The sequence below is a fragment of the Toxorhynchites rutilus genome, chromosome 3 (assembly GCF_029784135.1).
Source record: "Toxorhynchites rutilus septentrionalis strain SRP chromosome 3, ASM2978413v1, whole genome shotgun sequence".
Classification (NCBI taxonomy): domain Eukaryota; kingdom Metazoa; phylum Arthropoda; class Insecta; order Diptera; family Culicidae; genus Toxorhynchites; species Toxorhynchites rutilus.
The window spans coordinates 309454664-309482013 of NC_073746.1; the positions used below are offsets into that span (position 1 = coordinate 309454664).

General features: G+C 37.4%; 1 protein-coding gene across 2 annotated transcripts in view; it reads right to left on the bottom strand.

Annotated features, from left to right (window-relative positions):
- Window positions 1–20657, bottom strand: part of LOC129777972 (open rectifier potassium channel protein 1) — a 61651-nt gene extending 40994 nt beyond the window's left edge. The window contains exon 1 of one of the 2 annotated variants that reach the window (XM_055784587.1): window positions 19817–20657. The gene's annotated coding sequence lies outside the window, so the exon portion shown is untranslated. The remainder of the gene's footprint in view (window positions 1–19816) is intronic. The other variant, XM_055784586.1, reaches the window with a different exon arrangement.
- Window positions 20658–27350: the final 6693 nt, after the last annotated feature.

Consider the following 27350-nt stretch of genomic DNA (forward strand, 5'->3'; position numbering starts at 1 on the left):
AAGCATTGTCAAAATGCACTATGTGCCCATTTTTTATTGGTCCATTTTGTGCTACTCAAATCGTACCGACCAAAACGGGCAACCAGAGCAGCAGCGAAATAGAATGAAGCACGATTGGAAAGGAAAAAGGAAAAAAAGAAAGAAACATTGGTCGCAGTCTCACACATGCGTAATTCTCGAGCCAGCCAGTCAGCTTAAAAATCCCCGCTCCGCTGCCGTAACGATCATTCTCATTCAACCCGTACACCACATCGGTTCGCATCAAAACACTTCAACAAACCAACCCAAGCAGCCATGTCTGGACATGGTAAAGGAGGAAAAGTGAAGGGAAAGGCAAAATCCCGCTCGAACCGTGTTGATCTGGAGTTCCCCGCAAGGGTAGCTAGGCCGAGCGCGTTAGTATCAGTGCATCAGTCCACCTAGCCGGCGTTATATAGTTTCGGCCGCCGAAGTGGAAAAGCTGCTCGCGACGATAAGAAAACTCGCATTCAGAACAGACCACATTCGGTTCGGTGGACATCAAGACAACAACAGGCAGTTGCAGCGAGTGGCAAACGCAATCGCAAAACGACAGCAGGTAGCGGAAGAAAAAAGTTTGTTCTTTATACAATCTGCTTTGGTGGCAAAACCAGAACAAGGCGGCATCGAAGGCGTTCGAAATGGTTTTTCTTAAAACCACGAGTACTAAGTTTTCTACATTGGAACCATTCCATAAAACAAGGCGCTTTTCAGGGCCATTAAACCTTCCAAAAAAGAGTTTAGGAAATACAGTTCAATGCTTTCTAAAACATTATCCAAAATAATAATAAAATACAAATTGATTTTTTCATAATTTGTTTGCCAGGATCTGATGAGTATGTGAATTTGGCAGTTGTTCTGAGCTTATTGATTTTCACCAATTCTTAAATTGTTTCTAGATTGAAAGTACAGTAATTTACAATTATCTCGACATTTAGCTAATTGGACGGACCTGTAATGCGACATATTTAGTTGGACATTTTTGTAAACATAGAGTTCGGGGTCCATATTATGACCCCACGTTGAAAGTCGACACTGTACCACTGTCATCGCAAATGATCAATTACAGGTTAAAATTACCTCCAATCCGATACTGAGTGGTGGTAATGCGACGTGCCATTGAATGTAATTTACTGTAAAATATGTCACAAGCTGGATGGGAAGAAATTTTCCAACTGTGAAAGCTGTGGCGAGTGGCAAATGCAATCGCTAAACAGAAAGGTTTAGCCGAACAAGATGGGGATATCGAGTAATAACAAAACAATAAACTCTTTAGATTGAAGATAATTTTGTGATCCTGAAAAGGACCCTTTTTAGCCTGCATGTGAATCCAACGAGCGAACAAATCGTAATGAATGTATTTTTTTGCCATCGCTCCCTTTTAACGCTCATTCGTTCGTCTCGTTGGACTCGCCCCTCTGGCTGAGTCTGCCGATTTGTCTCTATCCTGTGAGTGTGTACCGCTAGAGTATAAAACACGCGGACCCTAAAAAAATATCTTATTTTCTTTCAAACCGTAAACCCTTATGGTTGTACGGCATCGGCATCGTGGACGTAACAAAGGAGGACAAGTTAAGGGAAAGGCAAAGTCTCACTCGAACCGTGCAGGTCTCCAGTTCCCTGTTGGTCGCATTCACTGATTGCTCCGCAAGGGTAACTAGGCCGAACGGATTGGTGCCGGAGCACCAGTATACCTAACAGCGATTATAGAGTTTCGGCCGTCGGAGTGCTCGAGTTGGCTTGCAAAGCTGCTCACGACAATCAGAAAACCCGCATCAAGAACAGAGCAGCTTCGGTTCGGCGCTCATCAAGGCAACAATTAGTTTCAGTGAGTGGCAAAGTGTTTCTCCGGCACGTCGCATTAAATGTAATTTACTGAACAACATGTCACAAGCTGGATGGGAAGAAATGTTCCAACTGTGAAAGCTGTGGCGAGTGGCAAACGCAATAGCTAAACAGGAAGGTTTAACCGAACAAGATGGGAATATCGAGTGATAACAAAAACACAACACCAAAGGTTCTTTCCAGAACCATCAACATATTCATAAAGAGTAAGCAGTAAACTAATCCATTTTTCAGGTAGATAGGTAGGTATTCACGTAGGAGAAGAAAATAAAACAATATATTTAAAATATATATTTAACAAAAGCTGTCCCCTGTGTATAGTCCTACGTCACTCCGGTTATGTCCCCGACATTACCCACCCGTCTTTTTTTGCAATAAAAGAGCTTGTGTGAATTCAGGAGTTGTGCTCGAACTTTTTGTGACTTTTTCCGATCGATCATTTAATTTTCGTGAATTTAATTTTGTTTCCGAATTAAAAGTGACGACAAAGTGCAGTGCATGTAAAAAAGGTATTTTCCAGTGATTAGAACTGTATTTTTCAGGGTAAAACTGAAACTGAAAGCCTGTTTCGAAACGGTTGCTGTCGTGTCACTATCGATTCGGTTCGGATTTTCTTGTTTACACTAGACAGCGAGCAATCAACAGTACAGATTAATGTTGAGAATTAATTTGTCAATTTGTTTGAATGAACTTTTTATTGATTTGTGAATCGTTCGCGCTCCTCAGTGCAAGTATTCATTCATCGATCCTTGTCAGTGCTGCCAAATGTTTGTTGAGGGGATATTCTAGTGTAGAGACACGAATTTCCGACGTTTTTCCGAGCTCCGTAAAAATAAAACAATGTATATTTTTACTATCCATTATATCATTATTTGTTCATCTATCTTTTAACAATAAAAAAAATTGAAAGGAGAAAAAAATTTCATATCTAGAATAGTTAACAGCTGATGAAGTGAGAGGGTTACAAACAAAGTTGTGCCATGGCGTACACGATTCCAGCGCTTCTGGTTATCTGAAACAAAAAAAATCGAATAAATTTATAATCAGTAAAGATGCCGCTATCGCATGAACCTCGGACAAGCCAAAAACATATTTTTTGACAAAATGGCGGCCGTTTGAAAAACAAAATGCGGTCCAAAACGTTTATCTCACGTTTCCCGATTTTTTTAAAATAGTAAAATAAAAAAAAAATTTAGAGGGTCATGCAATAGAGATTTGCATGCAGATTGTATCTATATAAACTCGACACGAATCGGTTCAGTAGAACTTGAGATACCGTGTACGCCAATTTGAAAAAAAAAACTAGTTCCGAGAAAAATGCGTTTAAAGTTCATATTAATGGCCGTAGCTGGTTAGATACCGCATCACTAGAATGGGTCTAACTCGGTGAATAATAGGATTTTCGAAAAGTCCTTTCTAGGGTACATTCTTGAATGCCTAAACTATAGAAATATGAAGGGAAAATTTTGAGTTTTTTTTAAAATTTCTAGACTAGAATACTGCCTTAAGTTGCTATAATGTTTACTATCGCTGACAATAATTTCTTAGTCCTACGTCGACAATGCGGTCGTGCCTTGGACACCACTTTTATTTTTTCTTGTTGAATATGTTGAACTTGTTGAAATGAACATAAATAAATAAATAAATAAAAATCTTATAGAATACACTAAACAATGGTCAAAGATGAATTAGACTCACAAAAAGTATCGATTTTATCAAATTTTCCAACTATAAAACTTTAATTCCACTAGCAAAATTTTATACAGAGCGTTTGTTATTGGTCGGCCGGTAATGTTTCGTTATTTATTTTAACAGCAGCTATAGGGTGAATCGAAACGTAAAAAATGGCAAGTGTGTGCAAGGAGCGTTATAAAATTTGCAAAAAAATAGCTTTCAACTGGAAAAATCAAAGGTTGTCGGTTTAACCCTGTTTTCCGTAATATGCGCACTATGCGATTGTAATCTGAGGAGCTCTTGAGACCTTGAATAACATGCTAACTAAATTCCATCTTCAACATCAATATCTTAGTATTGTGACATCTAATCCAAATACCAAATGTTGATTCCAACATAAATGATCTATTTTCGATGCAAATCGCGATGTGTAGTAGTAAATAATGCACTGTAGTAAAATAATGTTGTATACACTATGACGAAATGATATACAATGATATACAAGCTCTCCTATAGTACTGGACTAACATGTTGATTGTCATCAGTTGGAAAACAGCTAGATTCAAGGTCACAGTTGATCACACTAAAACACTCGTTGTGAGTTTGCTGGAAACATAATTATATCGGGATGATGTTTCATGTTTTTGACATTTTTGACATCTTTCAACAAAATACAATTCACAATATTAGAAGTTCCATACAACCACAACATTTTTCTTTTTTTTGTGTGTTAAAAATTTTGTATTTTGTGCATACGAATTATGATCTGCGGGTATCACTAACTTTCTTCAATAATCTTTAAATTCCGCTTCCGATTTCCATAGAATGTTGGTGGAAGTTTATAACGAGCATACTCTCGGCAAATCGCACTGTTAGAAGAATCTGAGAAATATTTGTGAAACTTTTCTTGCTAGTTAATAGAGACAGTCATTTCAGCATCGAATTGTGATCGGAGATGAAAAGTGGATATATTTTAAGAATCCCAAACATTAAAGGTCATGTGTTGAACCCGGCCAAAGTGCCACATCGACGGTAAGGCTAGATTACTTCGGCAAGAAGACAATGTTTTGTATGTATCTGGTACGACATGCTGATAACCATTATGAACATTATTAAAAACAATTGATGAAGCTAAACCGTGATCTTCTGCAAAAATTTCCGGGATATCGCATTGTGATTTTCCTTGATCACAATATACCCCGTCAAAACGGGAAATGGTTGAGCTACTTGATTAGAATCAACAATCGACGAAATTAAAAATATAACTTAACGAAGTAAACATGGTTCGACAATGCTGTAGCCTCAGTTATTTGAGACACCTATGTAGAACAAAGTTTTTTTTGTATCTCTTGAAATAACCGATATAGCGCCTTTTTTCTAAGTTGCGTTAAGGTCACCATGAAAAAAAAGTTTTTTTTTGTTCTAACTTATATATTTCCTACAGTCTACCCAAGCTCAAGCACTAACTTTTATATTTAAAATTTCACGTGCAAACTGTCTTAGAAAGACTTTTAGAGCTTACTAATGCAAACAATTTGCGATGCAGAACTTGTCAATATCTTAACTCCACTCAAAGTTATTGATATTTCTTCCAAAAAAATACGTTCTCTTCATTTGTTTGACATTCTTCCTGGCGCAAACATGAACAATGTTTGTTGACGGAATTTGAAAGATCAAATTCCTCCCTGTATATATGTATATATGTGATTTTCAAAACTTTGTTATTTTTTGTGTTTGAGTAAATTAAGATTGAAATCATGAGTTTTTAAATGAAAAGCCATCAATAACTTTGAGCAGGATTAAGATATTGACAAGTTCTGCGTCGCATAATGTTGGCCTTGATAAGTTCTAAAATTCTGATGTAGAATTTTAAATATAAAAGTTAGAGTAAAAAACCCCGTTTTTTTTCATGGTTACCCAAATGTAACTTAGATAGAAAGCAGAGATGACTGTAAAGCCAAATTTGGCAAGTAGAGGTTTCAAAGAGCAAGGAATATTTCTATGGTGATTCGACACTCCTCCCTCCTCTCTAAGTTGCTTTGGTAGCTCAATACGCCTCCCCCTCTCTAAGGGGAGGTTGTCATGAAAACGAAACACAAATTTCTGCATAACTCGAAAACTATTCAAGTGAATGGAGCCAAATTTGGCAAGTGATGGTTCAGAGAGTAAACAATATTTCTATGGTGATTCGACACTCCACCCTCGTCTATAAGGAAGGGGGGGGCTGGTATTGCCATTCAAATGAAACACAAATTTTAGAGGTTTTAGAGGGCAAGAGATGTTTCTATTCGACATTCTTCACTCTCTCTCAGGCCTAACTCGAGGAAGGAATCGACCGGTTTGAGCAGTCCTTATTTTATCATATTTTCTGTATCAAACATGTATTCCATGGAACGGAGAAACATGTTGTTTACAAGTGATTGAAGACTCTTGAACGAGAATTTTGTTTGAAAATTTTTTTATATTTTAATGACGAGTTTTGGTAGAAGTACGAAGAAATTTGTAGTAAAAAGAAATTTTCAAGGGTCAAAGAGTAATCAATCAATGAAGAGTTCTGCGATTGGACCCACAAACGTTCGCTTGGTAAGAAAACGTGAATGTTTGAAAGTACAGTAGAACCTGTTTTTGTGCGGTTTTTTTTGCGCGAATTTTTTTTTGTGCGATTTTCTGTTCTTGTGCGGTTTTTTATGTGATTTTTTTTGTGCGTTTTTTATGAAAAGAAGCATATTTGACGAAGTTATCGTCCATTTAGTTTTTTTCAATGGTTTATATGCATTTCAGTGCGAAAAAAACATATTTGCGTCTCAATTATCCACTTCTGGAATCATTCCCCTCCTCTCATCAAATGCTCTAAGTCTTTCTAAGTTTTTGCATGACATGATTTCAAAGAGCAACACGTTTCGACATGCAACAAAAAGCACAAAACAGCCACGCGCAACCGAAAAGGCAAAGTGTCCCATCGTAAAGCAGGGAAACGAAAGGAAATTGAACGGTGAATTGCGTGAATTTGAGTTATTTTCTTGGGGGAAACTTTTTTTATGCGATCCACATCTACCGCACAAAAAATTTTTTTTTCAAAATGTGTACCGAATACGATTTTTTAAAGCTATTGGTGAAGTATTGCACAATTTTTTTATGCGATTTTTTTTGTGCGGTCTCTATCCCCCGCACAAAAAAGGTTTGCCTATATTCATATCAAAAAATCAATTTTCGGCGAGGCGAAGTTCGTCGAGTCAGCTAGTGTAACTATAAAAATCAACCACCTGTCCATCTTACCACCACTGTCCGTCTTACCCGCATCTCCCCTGCTTTAACTCCTACGAAGATCGCTCAATTTAGATGATTTGGGTTTTTGGATGGGAACAACAAAAAACAAATAAAACCAATAATTACAAAAACAAAATCCGGTTTTTTTCGCAAGCGGATTTTTTTTAAAAAAAGATTGGCTCATTAGCTTTGATTTAATATGTCGATTATCTGAATCACCGTTATCACGTTATTGTTATCACTGGCATAAGGCCTTTTTATTGATACGGAAAAAATCAATGTGATTTGATACCTAGATATCAAATTTCAAGAATCCCAAATTTGAGACTGCCTATTCTACGCGAACTTCTCAATCTTGGATTATAGTTTCGGATACCAGGAGTTTTCGGATACCTACACTCCAGATTCACTAATTTACAGATTCGAACTCCAGATTCTGGCGTGTGTTAGCTGAGTGAAAATGCAACATTTCCGATTTCCAAATTTAGGATAGAGCGCCTGTTCCTGCACATACATGCACATACTCTAGATTTTAGATTTGATGTTTAGAACCGTAGTATCTATTTGATTGTTTTCCTTGTATTAACCTTACTAGTTTCAATTTTCAGCATGAAATTTCCATGTGCGTATAACGGTTGGTTGCTAAAATTTTGGAATTACTTTCTCAAGCTGCCAAACTAGAAGGCTTGAAACATGGCTTAGAAATACCTCTCTCGGTAATGACAATGTACAGCATCACTTTCTGTTCAAACTTATGTTTGAAGTTGTATTTTATGTTCGGAGATGCAGTAGAACTATTCATTGAATAGTATCGTTCATTTCCGGGAATTTCTGCGTCTTCGAAAGAGGGAAGTTATTTCCAATAGGCTTTTTTTGCCATTGCGCTTTTTTCTCTACGGTTATTTCCGTTGTTCAGTTAAGAAAATTGCACAGTTCATACGCTATCGTCTGCGAGATATTGCTTTGGATTTGACAGTTGTTCACAAATAGAATAAAGATGAAAGAGCCGAAAACACTCCCATGCTCAGTAAAATAATATTTTCTGTTATTTCATAGTCAGAGTCAGAGTCATTGAGTAGATTAAAGCAAAAATTGATCATATATCCCGAAAACGCCGCTCTTAATAATAAGATACAGCGATTATTCTACGATTATTGTGCGATTCACATAGCACGTTACGGAGAAGAACGTCTACGTTCCGTCAACGTCTCCACCAATTCACACATGCAGTCAATGCTTCCACCAGCACCGTCACGTCAAATGCCAAACGAATGATTTATTTAATTTTATTCATGGTGTCGCCACCTACAACAATTTTAAATTGCAATGCCCTCTTTCAAATCAGCATGCCTAGAATCAGTTCTAAATTTTGAAAAATTCAATGAGAATCATTGAATTCAATTATTTAAATGCTTAAACCCCGTAGTCCGACCCTTATGCAACAATAATAATAAATAGAATAATTCTTTCAACTAGTCGCGAATGATTTTCACTCCGAAATTTGGAGCTAAGAGATATGTTGGCATAAAAAGTACAGTAAGTTACTTATAAAGCGATATGCTGAGGCACCACTCAGTGTCGCATTGGAGTCGGTTTTGACCAGTAATTGGACATTTGCGACTGGTGGCGACTTTCAATGTAGGGTCATAATTTGGGCCCCAAACTCAATGTTCACAAAAATGTCCAACTAGAGGTAAAAATGTCTAATTAAACGTGTTGCATCACAGATCTGTTCAATTAGCTTAATGTCGATGTAGATGTAAATTACTGTACAACCAAATCAAAACAAAAGCCGAGACACAAAGCTCAGACAAAAACCAAACGAGCCGTCCGTCTCCGTCAATTATTCTTTTCTACAAACCCTGCCGGTCGTTTTCGTTGAACGTATGCTGACGGGTCGTTACGTTGCTGGTGTATGTGAATGTTTTCATGAGAATTGCATTGTAGAATCATTGACGTATCGTGACGTGACGGGACGTGAACGTGACGTGTATGTTGTATGTGAATCGCACTTATTCCGTCAAATAAGCCAATCACGTCAAATAATGAGTCAACCGTTGTCCCATTTTTTCAGCTCATCATTTGCATTTTCCCATACGTAGCGACAAAAGTAAGGCAAAGATAACACTGGTTCTCGGACTGCTAAAGGAGTGTTTTCTTCACATCGTTACTCATCGCCACAAAAGAAAATTACTCAGCGATAGCCGAAATTATTAAATCATTAGTCAGAAGGTCGATTGTGCCATTGAGATGTTTGTACCAAAAAAAAAGGTTATCGCTGACTGTTCGGAGAATTCCAACAGGAAAAAAAGTTAACTCAGCAGAGTGAACTATTTGTAGTGGGTAACCAAAACCATGAACTACTACAACAGCAACTAACGTCCGTAACGCTCAACAAACCATTAATGACCATTTGTATTGATTGGTACTTGGTTTGTGCTCTACAACATTTTCAACGTCAGTAAAACTTAGAGATAACAGCTAAATATATACTAAGAATTAACCCTTTCATTACGGCAGTGTGCTCGTAACGAAAGGGTTAATAAATCAAAACTTCATATCAAATATTTTTGAAAAATTGTCCAAATCAAGCTAAAATATAGCTAGATTCAAAATTGTTTCAAATTTTTTTTCAAAAATGTTCCACGCGAATATTGAATTTCGCCATTATTCAAAGCTCAGCTGTTAGGTAATAGTACGAATGGATGTGCGTAGCTTTTGCGTAACCTTGATTGTTCTGCTTGATTAACATCGCTCTTATTGGTTAGTCATTCGATCGTGTTATAGTTACACTCGTAGCATGGACAAAAGATAGATCAGAATGCCTTTAATCGCTTAATCATTCAGCATATTCCCATTGGATCATGATTTAGATTTTCATCCTCCCCCGCAGTCCACGTTCTGGTAGTTAAATTACAAGAAGCTGCTCCGTCACACATAAAAATATCGGTTTTATTAATCCATCGGCTGGCTAACAACTTAAAATAGCCTTGGAACAAACTCGGTCATTGCCATTTGCTATTTTCGTTTAAATGAAATAAAGAATATTTGATTCTTCATATTTCACAAAAACATAGAGGGCAGAAGTACCTATTATCGCAATAGTATGTATCATGGTAATACGAGTGAGTTTTTTATGAGTTTAGAAAATAGATCTTATTTTTAACACTAAACCTACCATGAGGGGTCGAATGACCTATTTTAAACTTTTTGCTAAAATTTTCTTGCAAATTACATTGTCCCAACATCATTTACCTACGCTACTTTTCTTGAACACTCCTATACTCGCACATTGGTCTTTCAGACCGAGACATCAATAATTCGTTCATTTCTCCCAAAGTACATAGAATAGAAGGTAAGGGATATTTCCTGTGTATACACACGGAGAGCGCATGTATTACACACACAACGAAATTAGTAATAAAAAATCCTCAATTTGTTCGAAGTTCTGAAGTTTTTTCAATATTTCTCGATTTTAAAAGTTCTAAACATCATAAAAAGTGGCAAAATCGCCGGTCGAGTCGACGGTAAACACGATAGTGTACTTGTTTTTCACTGCAAGTAACGTTTTATGTGAATTTCTAGCGATTTCATACTGAATAGTTTTTGTTTACTTCAGCAAACTGTTGAAATACCACATTCCGCGATGCCGAAACAGAATAATTTCGAATGAGATAAACTAATCGGAGATGTTTTCAGTTATCCCATGCATTCGCTCCTTGGATCGGGAACGAGAACGACACTGCTTCGATATAACCTCTCCACACATTTGTTTATCGGTTTTGCATTATTTATATAGTACAGGTGCAATAATTTTACTGTTTTCAATTTTAAAATAATTAAGTATACCACTATTCCATTATTTCGAAACATATTTCGAGACAGTTCTTGTGTTATAATTTAAAAAATTAAAAAATGTTTGAATTTATATGGATTCGATCTATGGTTAATAACTATTTTTTTGCTTTTTTTCTTTGCCTACCACTACTTGAACAAAGCAGGGAGTAGACTACCTTCTTATTCTACGTACTTTGCATTTCTCCGAAAATATCAACACTACGACTTTGCGATTCTCTCTAGCTTCGTTATTCGTCGTTCGTCATCGTTTAGCGTATCGCATGTGTTGGTACAAAGGGGACGTGTGCCACTTTTTTAACACTTTCGGTCTGACACACCGACGCGAGTATAGGAGTAACTTTTTGGACAAATGCCTTTTTCATATTCTAGAATATTGTTGAATGAAATAAACAAAATAATGTTAGTGGCGTGGAATATTTATTAAATGTAATGCATAAGATCATTACAGGACTATTCTTATTTGATTTCAGTCCCTTTTATAACTGTATTGAACGGATCCATATTTTAACTATTCGTCGATATATTCGTCGTTAGATTCATACGTTCAAAAGCAAAATATAAATATTTGACTTTCGTATAGCTATTCGCTAAGTATAATGGGCATACATATACACACTTGTGAAAAAACTTCACTTGTGGAAGAATTGTAAACAGTAAACTATAAACTGATCGGTAGCTTATGGTAATTTTAACCGTTACAGTTCCGGGGTTTTTTTTTTAATAATGGACAATATCGACAAGAAAACAAGAAAAAGGAAAGCATATTCCTAGAAATTCTTTTATATCATCTCTTTACGCCTCATCTAAAAAAAGGCATTGATTCTTAGTTTACCTAGAAAACAGAGACAAAACGGTCTGTGACACCGTGCGCGAGTATACGTTTTATGGTTTTGCACGCGAGTACAGGAGGATTAAACACACATCGAAAGTATCTTTCTGTGTTTAACCCTCTTTTGTTATTCTTTAATGAGAAATATATGGACAGATTCTTACTACCGCAACGGGCCATTTGACCCGTGCAAACATTAATATGATATCAGAAAGATTCGTATGTGTGGTTGTGATACAAAACCATTGCTTCACACATTTTTGCTATTGCTTTATATATTTTGTTGTATTTGTGAATGAGTAGTGAATTATTAGAATTAACTGTATTGCTGACTCTCCAAGCGAGCAACAGTAACCATTCCAAGCTACAGTGCTATTTTGCGTGTCAAAAATGAAAATTTATTTATTTTGCTAATGGGCCTTGTTCTGGAATACACTACACGGTGGAAACGAAATGAAATGTATCCGCGATGACAACGGTACGATGTCAACATCTGGATATGAAGTTAGTTTCCCACTAAAACTTATCATTATAATATCAAATTATCTTCAGATAAAATTTTTGTATGAGATTATTATACCACAAGAAGAAAACAAAGTTTTCCATTCACATTGAACACCAGTTTGATACGAAGATGTTAATTTTCATTAATTATTCTTATTTGAAAAGTGCTCATTCTGCCTGAAAACTCATTATTATCTTCGACACTTCACATGCTCGTAAAACGTAGTTCAGTAGCGTGCCGTTTATTTCGATTCCACCGTGAAGTGTATTCGAGAATCAGGCCCAATAACTGGTATCCCAAAATGTCGAAATATACAGGAGAAAAATGGTATGCCACGTTTCTCAACAAATCTATATAAATCGAGTCATTGTTCTTTAACTATTCATCAAGGGTCATTCGACCCGCTGTGGTAGGAACAGGTAGGTTTAGTGTTAATGGCCCTAATACAGTGGTAGACATTCGTTTAGCCGCACCTTTTTTTTTTCTCAATATTTTTAAAAATAAGTCAATTCTTTGTACAGTTTTGCTCATAAAACAGTATTATTGTTTATTTTCATCGAATTCATTCTAAAAAAAAAGTATGAATTCACTTTTTGTTTTCTAAGTAATTCAAATATGTGGAATCAGGGTGGACATTCGTTTAACCGCATCCTAAAATTCCAATAAAAGAAAATTTGTGCGGCAAATTTCGAGTCCAATCGGTAGCTAATATTTAGTATGTCCACCTCCATTTCGGATCACTTTGAAAACTCGATTTGGCATCGAGTCAGACAGCTTTTAAAGTGTTGCCATATTGATTATAGCCCAACACTCCTGAATTACTGCCTTCAGACTGGAAATGTTGTCTAATTGTCATCCGTTTGCATAGACCATCTCGGCCAAGATTCTCCATAGGTTCTCTATGGGATTGCAATCGACTGCAAGCAGGTCATTCAAGAAGCGGAATGTCCTTCTCGGCAAACCATGCCTTCGATTGCTTGGAAACGTGGAGCTATGCATAATCATGCTGAAAAAACAACATCCTCGGTAGCGTTATTCTCAATATGGCCAATCAAAACGTCCTCCAGTAATTGAAGATACTTTTCCGAGTTCATTCGTGTGAAAATGAAACAAATGGGGAGCTTGCTGTGATAGGAAACGGCTCCCCACACTGTCAAACTTCCGCCCCTAAAGTTTCGCTTCGATCTCACGACATGCCGTTGACTTAAATTGTACCAATAGCAATTGTAACAGTCCGGACCATCCAAATTGAACTTTTTTTCGCCGGAAAATACAACATTTCTCCATTCTAGTTTCCATTCCATGTATTGCCGGGCGAAAATGAGATGGTTCTGCTTATGGGTGGCGGTCAGTTTCGGCTTCCCTTGAGGTTTCTTCCATATGATGTTTGGTGACTCATTCAAGATGCGCGCAATATGCCTCTTCGTTACTGGAACAACCGATTCTGTCTTAATGTATGAGCAGGACATCGTTTCCTGGTTGCTTCGTGTCTTATTCGACCTTTAGACGCAAAGTAACTTTGGTGTTCCCATTTGTTGGTCGTTATATCCCATATTTCTGGCACTATTTAAAAAAATTCCGTACCACTTTCTCAGATAGACCAATTTTTGTTACGATCGAGCGATTAGAAAACTTTTGTTCACTGAATATCTTTATTATTTTCCGCCCCTCTTCCGTCAATAGAATACCTTTCGCCATTCCTTTAATTTCTACGTAAATCACTAATCTGACTTCTCACGTTGCACATGTAATATTTATCTTGTAAACTGAACATTCCCAAGAATTTTTTCAAAAAACACAGATAAAGGCTTGGTGATTATGCGAAAATTCGATTTTTATGTCCTGCGGCTAAAAAAAATTTTGGTATTTTGGTAGTGTGTATCATTGATTTTTGCTTCTTAGCATTTTGCTAAAGATTATGTGATCAAAATAACGAGTCTAGTGTGGTGACCGACCGAAGCATATTTGTTTGGTCTACTCTTTTGAAAATTGAATCTTAGGTTAACGCGTTAATATTCATTGTTCAGCTCCTGAACAGAAGAGAAAACTGCATCACAACTCTCATCCATTCGTGGTTCTCCTGTAAGCTAGCAAAGAGGCCTAGCAATGGGGAGCAGGCAGTTATTTTTCAACCGGGAAGCTCTCAACAATAGTCTAATCTAAAGATGAAAAGGATTTTCGGTAACTATCCGGTATCCTGTCTATCAATATGCCTGCCAATATTTGCTATCCGACCGAATACCAGATATTAGAAAAAAACAATAATTTCTAATTAACAGAAGATAAATCATAACAAAATAGCTTCCGAAAACAGTCTTTATTTGTGAAAATTACTGCAAGGATCTGAAAGATAAGCAAATTTTGCCAGTTGAGGGAACTGCTTAGAGTTTAATACGTTCCCGCCAGCGCGTACCTCGTACACACGAATGCCACTGGGGGGAAATACCATCTGCAAGGTCATATTTAAACAAACGAAAGTGAATTATACAGAAAAAAGTTCAATCGGCAAACCCTGTCTGGAATAGGTTCCGTTCGATAGAACGGAAAGCATTTAGCGCAGCTGCCAAATGACAAGATGCATGAATGACAGTGCCGGCCTGAACGTGTTAATAACCACCAAATACGAGGATCGTGATTGCGATTGATTCGAAACATTTTGGATACGCCGTAACTTGTAACGCTTGTTATTTCTTTTTTGATTTGTAGCGAAGTAAGTGTACCGTCTCTCAGATTATCATCCCCGAAGTTCCCGAAGTTCGGAGTTTATTAATCTTGAATACAAATTATTGGTTGATGTTCTTTGCATATTTAAATTCGAAGTCCTTATTCTTATTCGTCCAGTTTTCAATATATCCTCAATCATTGTACCATTGTAGTATGTCCTTATCTGAAAAAAAAATACATTCAAGATGCTTTGCAGAAAACCTTCATTCTCTATTAAAGAATATTGATTATAAACATTGAATTTTTATGTAAAAATGTGTTGATTTCTCCCTAAAATGTATTCTTTGCATTTTTTCCCAGTTTCGTATTGGCAAATAAAGACCTGAATATCGGGCTGTCAGATATTCGAACATCCGGCCTCGTAGCATGCCGGATATCCGGTATACGGCCGTGTTTCTTTCAATCGATATCAAGAGTGTAGAAGGGAACCTTAATAATTAAGCAGCAAAGCAGAATTTTCCGTATCGGGTGGCTACCAATCCAAGGGATCCTAATGTACTATATTTACATTCATCAAAGGTTACAGTCAGTAGAGTCGGGTGAGCCGGAATAGAAATCTATCGTATTTATACAAATTATTCATACAAATTCGGTTCACTCTGCACCCCTAAAATCGTGTACCCGGGGGCGGCCGCCCCCTCCGCACCCCCTGTCAACGCCACAGATTTTGAACCGTTCAAGCACATGGGACCGGTTCAGCACGTGGAACGATTTTGCTTCTGAAGTTCGTATCGAGCAAAACCGTTGTGTGTGACATCCGTATTGGGTGAGACTGCTGACGGCTCGCTAGTTGGAGCGAGACTGAATATTAGAAATCGCGAAAGGCTTATATATTATCCATATCTCCTCCGTCCACAGTGTTCGTACGAACGAACACTTCATTTGCAATTCTAACGAGCGATTTACGCAAGCGTTTTCCGCAGTGGTATATGAAAATATACCTCACGGCTACACCCATTCCGCGGAATAGAACAGAACAAATGGATGGGAACATCAACGAGCTTCCAATTTTTGTTGATCATACCATTTACGCATTAGGGAATCGTAATGTGTAACACATCAAACAATTCTTAGAGAATTTACAATTCAATTGCTGCCTTCTACGCATAGTTGTCCCATGTAACTTTTTGACAATTTTAACTTTTTTTCATAAAATGATGTTGAAGTTATAGTTTGTTCCCAGTATTTTTAAAAAACAACATCAAGCTCAGTTGTCCCATGTTGATAGTCTAGGTATAACTGTCCCACCATGAATTTTTAAGTCCGTAACCAAGATTGATTGATTCAGGTGAGGAGATCTTTTCACATTTCATTAAACAATAGTTTTCTGCATATGAGAAATCCAGTGTATTGCTAAACTGAAATGCAAAATAGTTATTAACTTTTAAACTATTTCATAGAAAAACGTGACATGTTTTCTGATTTGGTACCTTTGCTGAAAAAAGCTGTAACGGGTTAAAGGATAAACGCTATTAGAATTACCAAACAGAACTTTGATCTGACATGTGATAATTTTTTTGAATATTAAGAGTCATAATCTTCTTCGCAAAGTCACTTCAGCATCTAAACATTCTTTCGTTGTAGAGAACAAAGCAGGTATATCTAAGAATGTTTCATTGATTGTTTTTATCGTCAGTTTTGTTCACTCAATGAAATTCTTCAAAAAATATAACTTTTTCATTTTATTGGGCTTACATGTCCTGTTTTTATTCTTGAACTATTTGGTCAGCCTATCCTTGATTGATCTTTTTTTCTGAAACATCATAAAGTGTCACACCATAAATATTGTTATTATAAACTAGAATTACTATTCAAAGTTAATAGATACAAATGCATTATTATCAAAACGATAAACAATCCTATTGAATCACATTCAAACTGCGTTGAATCTACGTTGAAACTCTCAACGAAATGAGGAAAGGTTTTTATTTATCAAATATGAGTAAAAAAAAACTTTTTAAGTTAAACGGTTTCATTGTGATTAAACATTATAATGTACCTAAATGGCTAAAAAAAATAATTAGACAAGTAGCAGTTATCAGTTATCACACCTCTTCTTCACTTCTAGGGCATTCATAAGACTAACATAAAATCGTGGGACATATGATGAGGTCGCTAATTGTGGATAATGGAAATCCAACGTGCCCCACGATTTTATTTCAGTCTTATGGATGCCCTAGAAGTGAAGAAGAGGTGTGATAACTGATAACTGCTACTTGCCTAATTATTTTCTAACCGTTTAACTTAAAAAGCTTTTTAATTCTTTTTATTTTCTAGTTTTTAGTACATAATCTGTTTCTTTAGAATATTTCTCTACACTAAAATAATTGTATTGTATTCTTTTATCAAAATCATTCCATTTGATACCGATATTGAATGTATTGCATATATACATAGTGTGTTCCCCAAGTCAAGTTAGTTTTTTTGATACACATATCTCAATCAACATTTTTTTTAGATAATATGGAATTAGCTATTTTGTAGCAGCGGCCAAATTGGATTTCTCAAAATCATGGGATGATCAGGGGGTCTCCGTAGCCACATTGGTTGCGCGTTCGCTTAGTAAGCGATCGATCGTAAGTTCAAAACTCAGGGCCCTCATTGACCATCTTTGTGTTGTTACAGAAAAGCTACGTCCACGCAACAATCATCAGCGATGGAGATCGATCCACGGTCGAAATAAGATCGATTCATCCATACAACTGCTCTGCTCTGCCAGACACATCGGGCTACTGTTCTATAAATAACTCAACAATGGATCAAACAACTGTCTCCGCTGTCCGGTGGTCCAACTGGATAATGGAAGAACAGAAAGAATACCCTTACGCCTAAATGGCTACTGTGTGAATGTACCACCATATGTAATGGTATAGAAGGAATACTGGCGAATGGCAACTGTGTAATGTGCTAATTATAGATATGATAACCATGTGACATGTACACGATTAAAATTCGGTCAGTTCCTATTGGTCAAATTTCTATTAATGTGGGACAACCATTCGAGCATACAAACATACATACAAACAGTTCAAGCTGAATAAAACCGTTTAATAAAGCATTTGCTATATTGTGATTGCGGCCATTTTAGATTTGGATTTTTTATGATCTACTGTGATCTACTATTCAAGCTCTTTCATTTGATACCCACATTAATAGGGTTTTGACATAATATGTAGTCCACCATTTGGTAGTGGCAGCCATCTTGGAATCGTATTTTTCATGGATAACCGTGTTCTACTAGTCAAGCCCTCTCATTTGACACCCATATTAAAGAGGTTTTGAGAAAATATGTATTCCGCCATTTTGTAGTGGCAGCCATCTTGGTTTTGCTTTTTTCATAAATAACTGTATTCTACTAGTTAAGCCCTTTCAATTGATACGCATATTGATAGGGTTTTCGAAAACCCAAATCGATGAGGTTTTGGGAAAATATGTGATCCGTCATTTTGTAGCGGCCGCCATCTTGGATTTTCGAGATCATGAAATATGCAGTTTTATAAAGACTACAGAGATAAAGATGTGTTCCAAATTTCAGATCAATCGGTCAACAGAAAGGGGGTCAAATTTCTATTAACAAATATGTTACAAACATACAAACATACAAACATATTACAGGGCAAGCTAAATAAAACCGTTTAAAAATACAAGAGAAAGGAGGAAAAATCTAGATCTAGCCGAAAAACGGCGAATTTTTGAAGTTAGTTTTGAAAGTAAGTTCATGGTAAATGTAATGTTGATTGTCATTCTCAAGTAAATAATGGTGCTCTTCGATTTCAAGAGATTTAAGGGGGGACCCCTTCGGAATGGGCGATCGGAAAAAATAAATTTATGTTTTTTGCATTTTTGGGAAGCCTATGCCCTCAGAAATGTTGTCCTTAAAGAATTTTTCGATATTTGATTTCGTTGGAAAGTTACAGCCAAAAGTATGAGGTCACTCAAGTCACCTCAAGGGATATAGTATTGCTGTACGAATTTTAAAACGCGTTTTTCTCGAAACCATGTTATTTCAACTGGTGGTATCGATATCTCAGGATCTACTCGACCGATTTGGCTGAATTTTTTTATCAGAATGTACAAATGAATTATCTAAGGCGTTACATAGCCGTTTTTTGATATCTCATTGTTTCGATTTTTTAAAAGATATTTAAATATTGGTATTTAGAGATTTTTCATGTAAAAATTTCTAACAAAAATGGCCGCCGTTTTGGCAGTTTTTCTAATTTTGAAAAACCCCTATGTAACGCTTTAGGTATTGTCCTAAAGTTTCAAAATACTCATTGGAATTTGTTCTACAACACCCCGTTGCTTCAGAACCGATACCACCAGCAAAGTACCGATTTTCAGACAGCATCTACGCATCCAGCTGTCAACAGCGTCATAATAATTATTCGTGCACTCAAAAAATGGAAAATACATCTTCAAATATATCTTAAATAATAACCGAAATACACGAACACTTGACTTTATTCGTAACAACAAAAAAAAACACGTAAATTCATTATTTTTCGACTTTCCAGACAGGGGTCTCCCCTTAAGGGTTAGATTATAAGCCATCGTTTTGCAAATTTAACTCAAATACCGGGACCAAATATCATGGTTACTACCACCAAACATCGCACTGAAGCACATATGATAGTTAATGTATGCTTCCAAAGCATGAACTGGAGACGAAAGGTAAGAGTTGCATATGAAGTTGAAGCTCAGAGGAATTATTTTAGAAGAATTTTTGAAATAAAGAATTTGTTGTTGGGCTCTCTCACAAACAAACTTTTTTAATTATATCATTTTCAAACTGCCCATCAACAAAGTATTGTATTTTATTACTAATCAGTCACATTTGTCTGTGGTTCACATTGTGTAAGGCGGCAAACATAGTTTTTAACTTCGGGTTCTGGATGCTAAAAGAATGTTCCGCCTTTCACTACTATCAAATAGCTTCAAAAAACTATGTTCAGACAGTGAAATTAAAATATTCAACGAAGTATTATCGGAGAACATTCCAAGAAATAAGAAGCCTGTATTTCCATTCGGTAGAGTTTATACACTTGAACGTCTCATAAATCGATGTTTACAATAGCACGAATAAAAACCATTACCTTCAAGTTGCGAATTCCCGATAACAGTACTGTTTATAAAACAATTGATAGCACCAGTCCAGTTCTTCTAATTCAACCAAACAATAATATGTAAGTTTTACTCCGACTATCCAATCACAATTCTATCAGTTCGTCACAAGTCTTGAAAAAAAATCCACTCTGCACTACACGATCACACTTGGTTCAAAAACGGAAAAAAGGAAGCGACACTCCATCCTGTGATAAGCGGGATGCTGCGTCTGCTGCAAACGCCTACTAACGGCCACTCGCGCAATAACAATAATCGGTCGTTCGAAACACTACATTTTTCATCCCAGTAAATTAGGCGTTTCAATATTCGACACTCACGAAGATCAACTGATTTTGCTGTTTTTCCGTCGACACGCGCGCGCTTCAAACTCTTGGGAAAATCGTAGATTTATGATGGAGATAAATGCGTTAACTGATCAAATGTGCTGAATGTGGATGCGATCGGTGATCGGATCGGATCGTATGTCGTTCGACGGAAGGACGGATCCCAACTGTGCTAATTCTAACACTCGGTGTGTATCGACAAGCACGACGAGCAAATTTGATCTAATCGTGAGCGCGATTAAGCACAACTGCCAGACCCCGCGGCTGTGATTGTGCCGCGTTTCACAGGACTCCCCGAGAAGAATTCGTTCTGATCAACGGCGAGAGTGATGAGCGCAAGAGAGAGAGCCCGATTTGAACCGTCAAAACCGTGTCAAAGAGCGAACAGTACTGAGGCGTGGAAGCATGATTCGAGAAAAATTTCATACGTCCTGCACGTGACAAGTGGTCATCACAGAATAGGACCACAATCAAATACGCGTAATCCACACACTCAGCGAGGAGAGCCCGATTGGTGATAATTTGCCAGTATTTGAAGGGTCGATAGCAGAAACTTATTGCTACGAGTGATGGTCACTTTACGTTATCAGGAGTACTTCGTTACTGTATGCAGTGAGACGATCCTTTGTCGTTGGGTGGTTCGAGTTTCGGTACAGTCGAACCCTTGTTAATGCGGTCAAGTCGGAAGAAAATCAACCGTATTTAGCAAAATTGTGCATTTACAATACGAAGCACAATTTTTTATTCTATCATAAACTGATAAGTTATAAGAGACATGTTCGTATAAGAAATTTGTTTAAATATGCGCCCGGTTTCAACAAAAAAATATTCTGATATATATTTCATTATTATCATTATGTAGATTACATAACATTCTTCCCAATTCACTGAACCCTAGTAATCTGAAAAGGGGGCGAGACTTCTCGCAGAATATCTGGACAGACCGATGTTGCACATCAGGACGCCGAATGCACACAGTAGTTGCAGATCCAGATCCCAGATCCAGTACATGCGATACAATACGAATAACGGTCAGTGTGAATCACCTGAGACGTGTGGTAAGGTGCCCAAAACCGAAGCAGCGTATTCTAGAGAGCTACGCACTATAACGCAAACAGCGATTTCAGTGCATATATATCAACTAAAGGGTGTGTCACATCAAATTGCATCACGGAAAAAACGCTGTAGAAATTAAATTTTTAGGAATTATATCTTCAGCTTTCGCTTATAATCAGATAAGAGTGTATAGATCACGTTGGCCATGCTTCACTGTAAATTTTTCGTAAATTTGGAAAAATGTCGTCGAACGAAAAAGAGCGTCGTGAATTAATCCTGCGCACTAATTTCGAGAATCCGGAGTTGTCATATCGGGACATCGGTAAGATGCTGGGAATCGTCCAATCCACGGTCAGCAGAGTACTAAAACGATACTTCGAGAACCTAACCATCGACCGGAAGGTGAAGAACGGCAAAAATGGATGCTCCGTCAGTGAAAAAGATCACAAGCGCGTAGTTAAGCAGTTTAGACGTGATCCGAGAAGTTCGGTCCGGGATGTCGCCAATAAGCTGAATTTGTCAAGTTCATTCGTCCAGCGGACCAAGCAGCGGGAGGGCCTGCGTACATACAAGGTTCAGAAGGCTCCTAACCGCGACGAAAGGCAAAACATGGTGGGGAAGACGCGAGCCCGGAAGCTGTACACCGAAATGCTGACGAAGCCGCATTGCCTGGTAATGGACGACGAAACCTACGTCAAAGCGGACTTTCGTCAGCTGCCGGGCCTGTTGTTCTTCTCCGCAGAGGACAAATTCAGCGTTCCGGAGGAGATTCGCAAGCAGAAACTATCTAAGTTTGCCAAAAAGTACATGGTGTGGCAAGCGATCTGCTCTTGCGGAAAGCGGAGCGCCCCCTTCGTGATGACCGGCACGTCAAACGGGCAGGTTTACCTTAAGGAGTGCCTACAGAAGCGCTTACAACCACTATTGAAGCAGCACGAGGGCCCGACCATCTTCTGACCGGATCTCGCTTCGTGCCACTATTCAAAGGTCGTGTTGGAGTGGTACGAAGCCAGTGGGGTCACCTTCGTGCCAAAGGAAATGAGCCCGACCAACGCGCCGGAGCTTCGCCCAATAGAGAAATATTGGGAGATTATGAAGCAGGCCCTCCGGAAGAACCCAAAAGTTGTCAAATCGGAGGCGGACTTCAAGAGAAAATGGATTTCTGTTCAAAAAAAACTACAACCTGACGTTGTACAGAACTTTATGGACGGGGTAAAGAGGAAGGTGCGAGCATACGGGCTTGGGCTCGAAGTATGAATGAAAAGAAAATGCCAAAAGTTGTTTAATAGTTTTTATTTTACTGTCTAAAATTTTCAAAAGGATCGGTCTACAATTTGATGTGACACACCCTTTAGTTAAGCAGCGTCACGGCAAATAAATCCAAGTACGGGAAATTCTTCGACAGTAATAGTGCGAACAAGCTCGTTAGATCGCTGTTCAAAGTTCGTTATAATTCCTAAGTCACTAGATAGACTGCGCGCGTTAGAGATACAATAACCTAAGAGATACAAAGATTCTAAGGTCATCAGCAAAAAGCAGCCTTATAGAGTATATTCGAAGACTGAAATAATTGAGAAAGAGGACAAAGATCAACAATGTCCGTAATGATTGACCGATGCCTTCATATGCTTCATTTGAATTAACAGACCGAAAAAATCGCCGGCTTAAAAGCCGCACAAAACAACACATTTATGGATGCACAGGCAGTTCTTGTATTGCCTTCGTCGCTGATCACAATAAAATGGAATTACCAAGAAAAACAAATTCACAGAATACGAATTATCATTAAATAAATGGCAACGCGGCCTGAGCTTTTTTTTTATTCGACACACATCACGAATCTCGCACGGGCTGTCAGAAACAAAGATTTTTCGCGTAACTTTTGAAAAGGTCCTATGTAACAAATGTAAACAAATCGAGTTAATGGATGCACGCTATTAGTTTTCAATCATTGAATGTATTACATAAACAATCGTTCACGTATCTATCTTCTTCATCTTTTTATCGCCGATACAAAAAATATCCAATGTACAGATTCGGATTTTATGCGCCCGGTTGTTACTTCGGACGCCTCTTTTCTCCGACGCCCGAAACGCCCGAAGTAACAAAGCAGTCAAAACAATACGAAGTCGTACTTCGGTCGTTTTGAGTTTTTGTTTCTTACATGTGTTGTTACCGATTTTAGTGCAATTCGACGAGTGATAACAATAATAATCTGCCTTTAGAATGAAATGCTGTTATTTGGATTGTTGTTTAGTAATTAGTTTCAAATTCTTATCGTGCAACGTAATATGTCCAATGTGCAAATGCGGGCAGTCAAAAGGTCCAATGTAACATTTTTCGCTCCTAGTCTTCAACTTTAATCTCAAATCACGGAACAACAGTTACGATTGGTTTTTCAGAGTTATTCTTGACTGCTAGTGGTGAAAGTAGCGATAAAGATCGAAAGCTTTTAAGACAATTCGCGGGATAATGTATGGGTCTTCAACTTCGTTTTTCTCGAGTTGACGAAAAGGTTACATTGGACCTTTTCAAAAGTTACGCGAGATTTAGATAATCAACAAAAAATTACCCGGTATTAGATAAATCCATCATTTCCCAACAGATGGCATTGATTATCTTGTGTTCTAGGTGTTATTGGAGAGATGATATCCCGTCTGACCTAAATCGGATTGTTCTAATTAACACGTTCGTCGCCCAACGCGACGTTTTTGGGTTTCTTGCAGAGCCCAACTTGCGATTAAATTATTAAATGAAGATCAAACTAAGTTTGTAGATAACTTTTACATTTGTAGATAACTTTTACATTTTTTACATTGCTTCAACAGAGAAAGCAGACGCTCCTGTAGACATTCCTGGAGAAAGATCTGCCCGTTTAAAGTCCCGGTAGTCACGAACAGCGCACTCCGTTTGGCTCATGAGCAGATCGCTTGCCAAATAATGTATTTCTTGGCCAACTTTGAAAGTTTTTGATTCCTTGTTTCCTCCGGAACATCAAACTTGTGCTGGGCAGTGAGGATCAGTACCTCCGGAAGCTACCAGAAGTCCGCTTTGACGTAAGTCTCATCATCATGATGAAACAATGAGGCTTCGTCAGCATCTGGGTGTACAGTTTCCGGGCCCGTGACTTTCCTGCCTTATTTTGCCGTTCGTCACGATTTGGAGCCTCCGCTTTTTGTACGTATGCAGTTCCTCCCGGCCCTTGCTCTCTGAGCGGAAGACTTGGATTGGACTCAACTTTTTGGCCACATCCCTGACCGAAGCATTGGTATTCTGCTGAAACGCTTTCACGATACGCTTCCAGATACTTGCGCAAAATCAATTTGCGACGTTGTTTTTCGAGTGACGCCATTTTTTCCAATTTTCGAAAAACTGACAGCGATAAAAATACAGTGTAAACAATACACTCTAAACTACTTCTACCCAAATTTTCAAGAGAAAATACCAAATTGCCAGTTATCTACAATGTTTTTCTCGTGATGCAATTTGATATGGGACACCCTTTATACTAAATATACCCTCTAATGCCAACCGAACATAATGATTTATTGACGTAGGATTACAGCTTTCGGGAACATATTATGAGTACAAATTGAAACACTAAATCTCGTTCGCGTCCCCAATTTTGAGTGTGTATTAATTCATCAGTTGTTATTGATGGATCTATGAAATTTTCGATTTGGACACTCCACAACATTCTTTATATTCTTTAAATTATTTATATCATGGAATTTTCAAAAGTTAATGTATTAAAATAGAGAACACACATTTGTGAAGACCACTAGTCATTTCTCTTACACGTTGTCGATTGCGCTATATCTTGTTCAAATATATCCAAAATCAACAAACAATAAATGTCGTAAAATGGGCATATTTAACGCAAAGTATCAAGTCCAAACATTTGGGTGTGCAAGTATGACTATACGGATTTATGAGACGAAACCTGTCAACTGGCTTCTTACTCTCCTTTTTGCATTTTCTTCAATCGCGCACGAACAAGGAATGTCGATCCACCCGAGATGGTTTTCACACGGTATAAGATTTCTGAAGATCATTTTCCACACCCGTAGCGTAGTTTCTGTATCATATATTCTATGAATAGTAACACTTGTTTGGTGTAGTACAAAAATGTTACTTATTTTGCAGCAAATTATATTTTTTCGTTATTCTTTGTCATAAAAACAAGTTCGAAAAAGTATATTTAGTAGAAGAGTGTTTTTGAATAGTATTGGCAATCATTTAGAATTGGACCATCAGCAAATAATCAATATGAAGTAAGCTATGCATCGATGAGGCTAGATTGAATTACGCATAATTCATCTTCTGCTGATTCTAGGAAACCACACAAACCATCGGCTCTTTCCAAGGCCACCAAAACATGCTACTAAAGACATAATTCTAGAATTTCATTGCATCCTAAAATAAAATTCATAATATAAAATATAGAAATAATCCGATTGAATAAAATAATTCCGTAGTCCTACATAATCAATGCGGTTGTGTGCTGGACACAACCCGTATTTTTTTCTAAATAAAAGTGTAGCCTAAAATCATCATTTGCTTATGTGAAAAATGGTATAAAACAATAATTTGGTTTGGTGATAAATAACATGGAAAGGCAACGAAAAAAAATCAAGTCACACAATTAGAAGCAGCTACCGTATGACACTGGTGAACGATACCGATAACAAATAATACATTTAATACATTTAACCACAAACATTTTATTTTACAGCATGACAACGCCAGACCACATATTAAATCTTTCAATAATAACAAAAAGAAAAAAATAAACTGGGAGGTTCTACCTCACAGAGTGCATTCAAGAAGTTCCGGGACTATTTTTAAAAACAAAATAAAACGAGATACTCAAATATTTAGATATTAGTTTTCTATATATAGGCCTTCTCTTTCCACAGTGGAAGCGATCTGGCGTAGTGGTAACATCCATGCTTCTCATGCTAAAGGTCACGAGTTCAATTCTCTCTCCCGACATTCTTCCAAAAATGGTAGTAAAAAGTGACGAACCAGCCAAATGAGTTGAAAATCACTATAATACAGATAAAAAAAAATCTCTTTCCACACAAATTTTTGAACGTTCGTAGAGATGTCGGAAGGCGCTCCAGATCGGAGCTGGTCGGGCCGCACGCGCCATATCCGTGCCAATAATCGTTCCAGGACACTTTTGTAGAAGACCGCATTCACTGTTTGCCCTGGAGGCACAAAATTTGATGGCGGCTCTCTGCTTCATAATGAAAATTGTGACGCGACAAAAAATCAATGCGTTACTCTTATCAGCCAAAACTAGCTACAAAATCGACAAAATTGAACGGAGAAAAAATATTCATAACTAGAATAGTTACAAGCTGATGATGTGAGGGGATTCGAAAAAAGTTATGCCATGGTGTACACCATGGCGTACATTCCAGCCCTTCTGTTTCTCTGAAACAAAAAAAAATCGAACAGATTCTGAATCAGTAAAGCAGCCGCTATCGCATGAACCTCGGACGAGTCAAAAACATTATTTTTGACAAAATGGCGGCCGTTTGAAAAACAAAGTGCGGTCTAAAACGTTTTTTTTCTTGCTTTTACCGATTTTTTAAAAATAGTAAGATTTAAAAAATATTATTTTTTTTAGAAGTTCTTGCGATAGAGAGATACCTGCAGATTGTATACATATAAGTTTAAGAATTTGAAATGCTGTGCAAGTATTGGCAATTCAAGGTGCAGTAATACGTAGCATACCATCAACAAAAAAATTTCGGATATGTCCATCTTTTCCTCTTCACTCCCAGTCAAACGGACCTCGACAAAAAATCTCTAGTAGTCCCAGGTCTACGGAAATCGTCTGATGTGGGCTACAATGCCTCTTTTATTGACCAGCTCGATTAGGGGATTAGGAGATCCCAAGGACATTTTAGGAAGCACTGAAATAAAAACACTACCTTTGCTCTCTTAATTCTTCTTTCTATTCATTCTAATCTGACTTCCATGTTTTATGTTTGTATTTCGTATGTGATTACCAATCGACTTCGATGTCCTCCTAGTCTACGGTGTGTTGCTTGATGCTGTAATTGATTTTAAAGAAAGTTGTTTTTGCTGAATAAGTTTGTAAAGTGTTGAT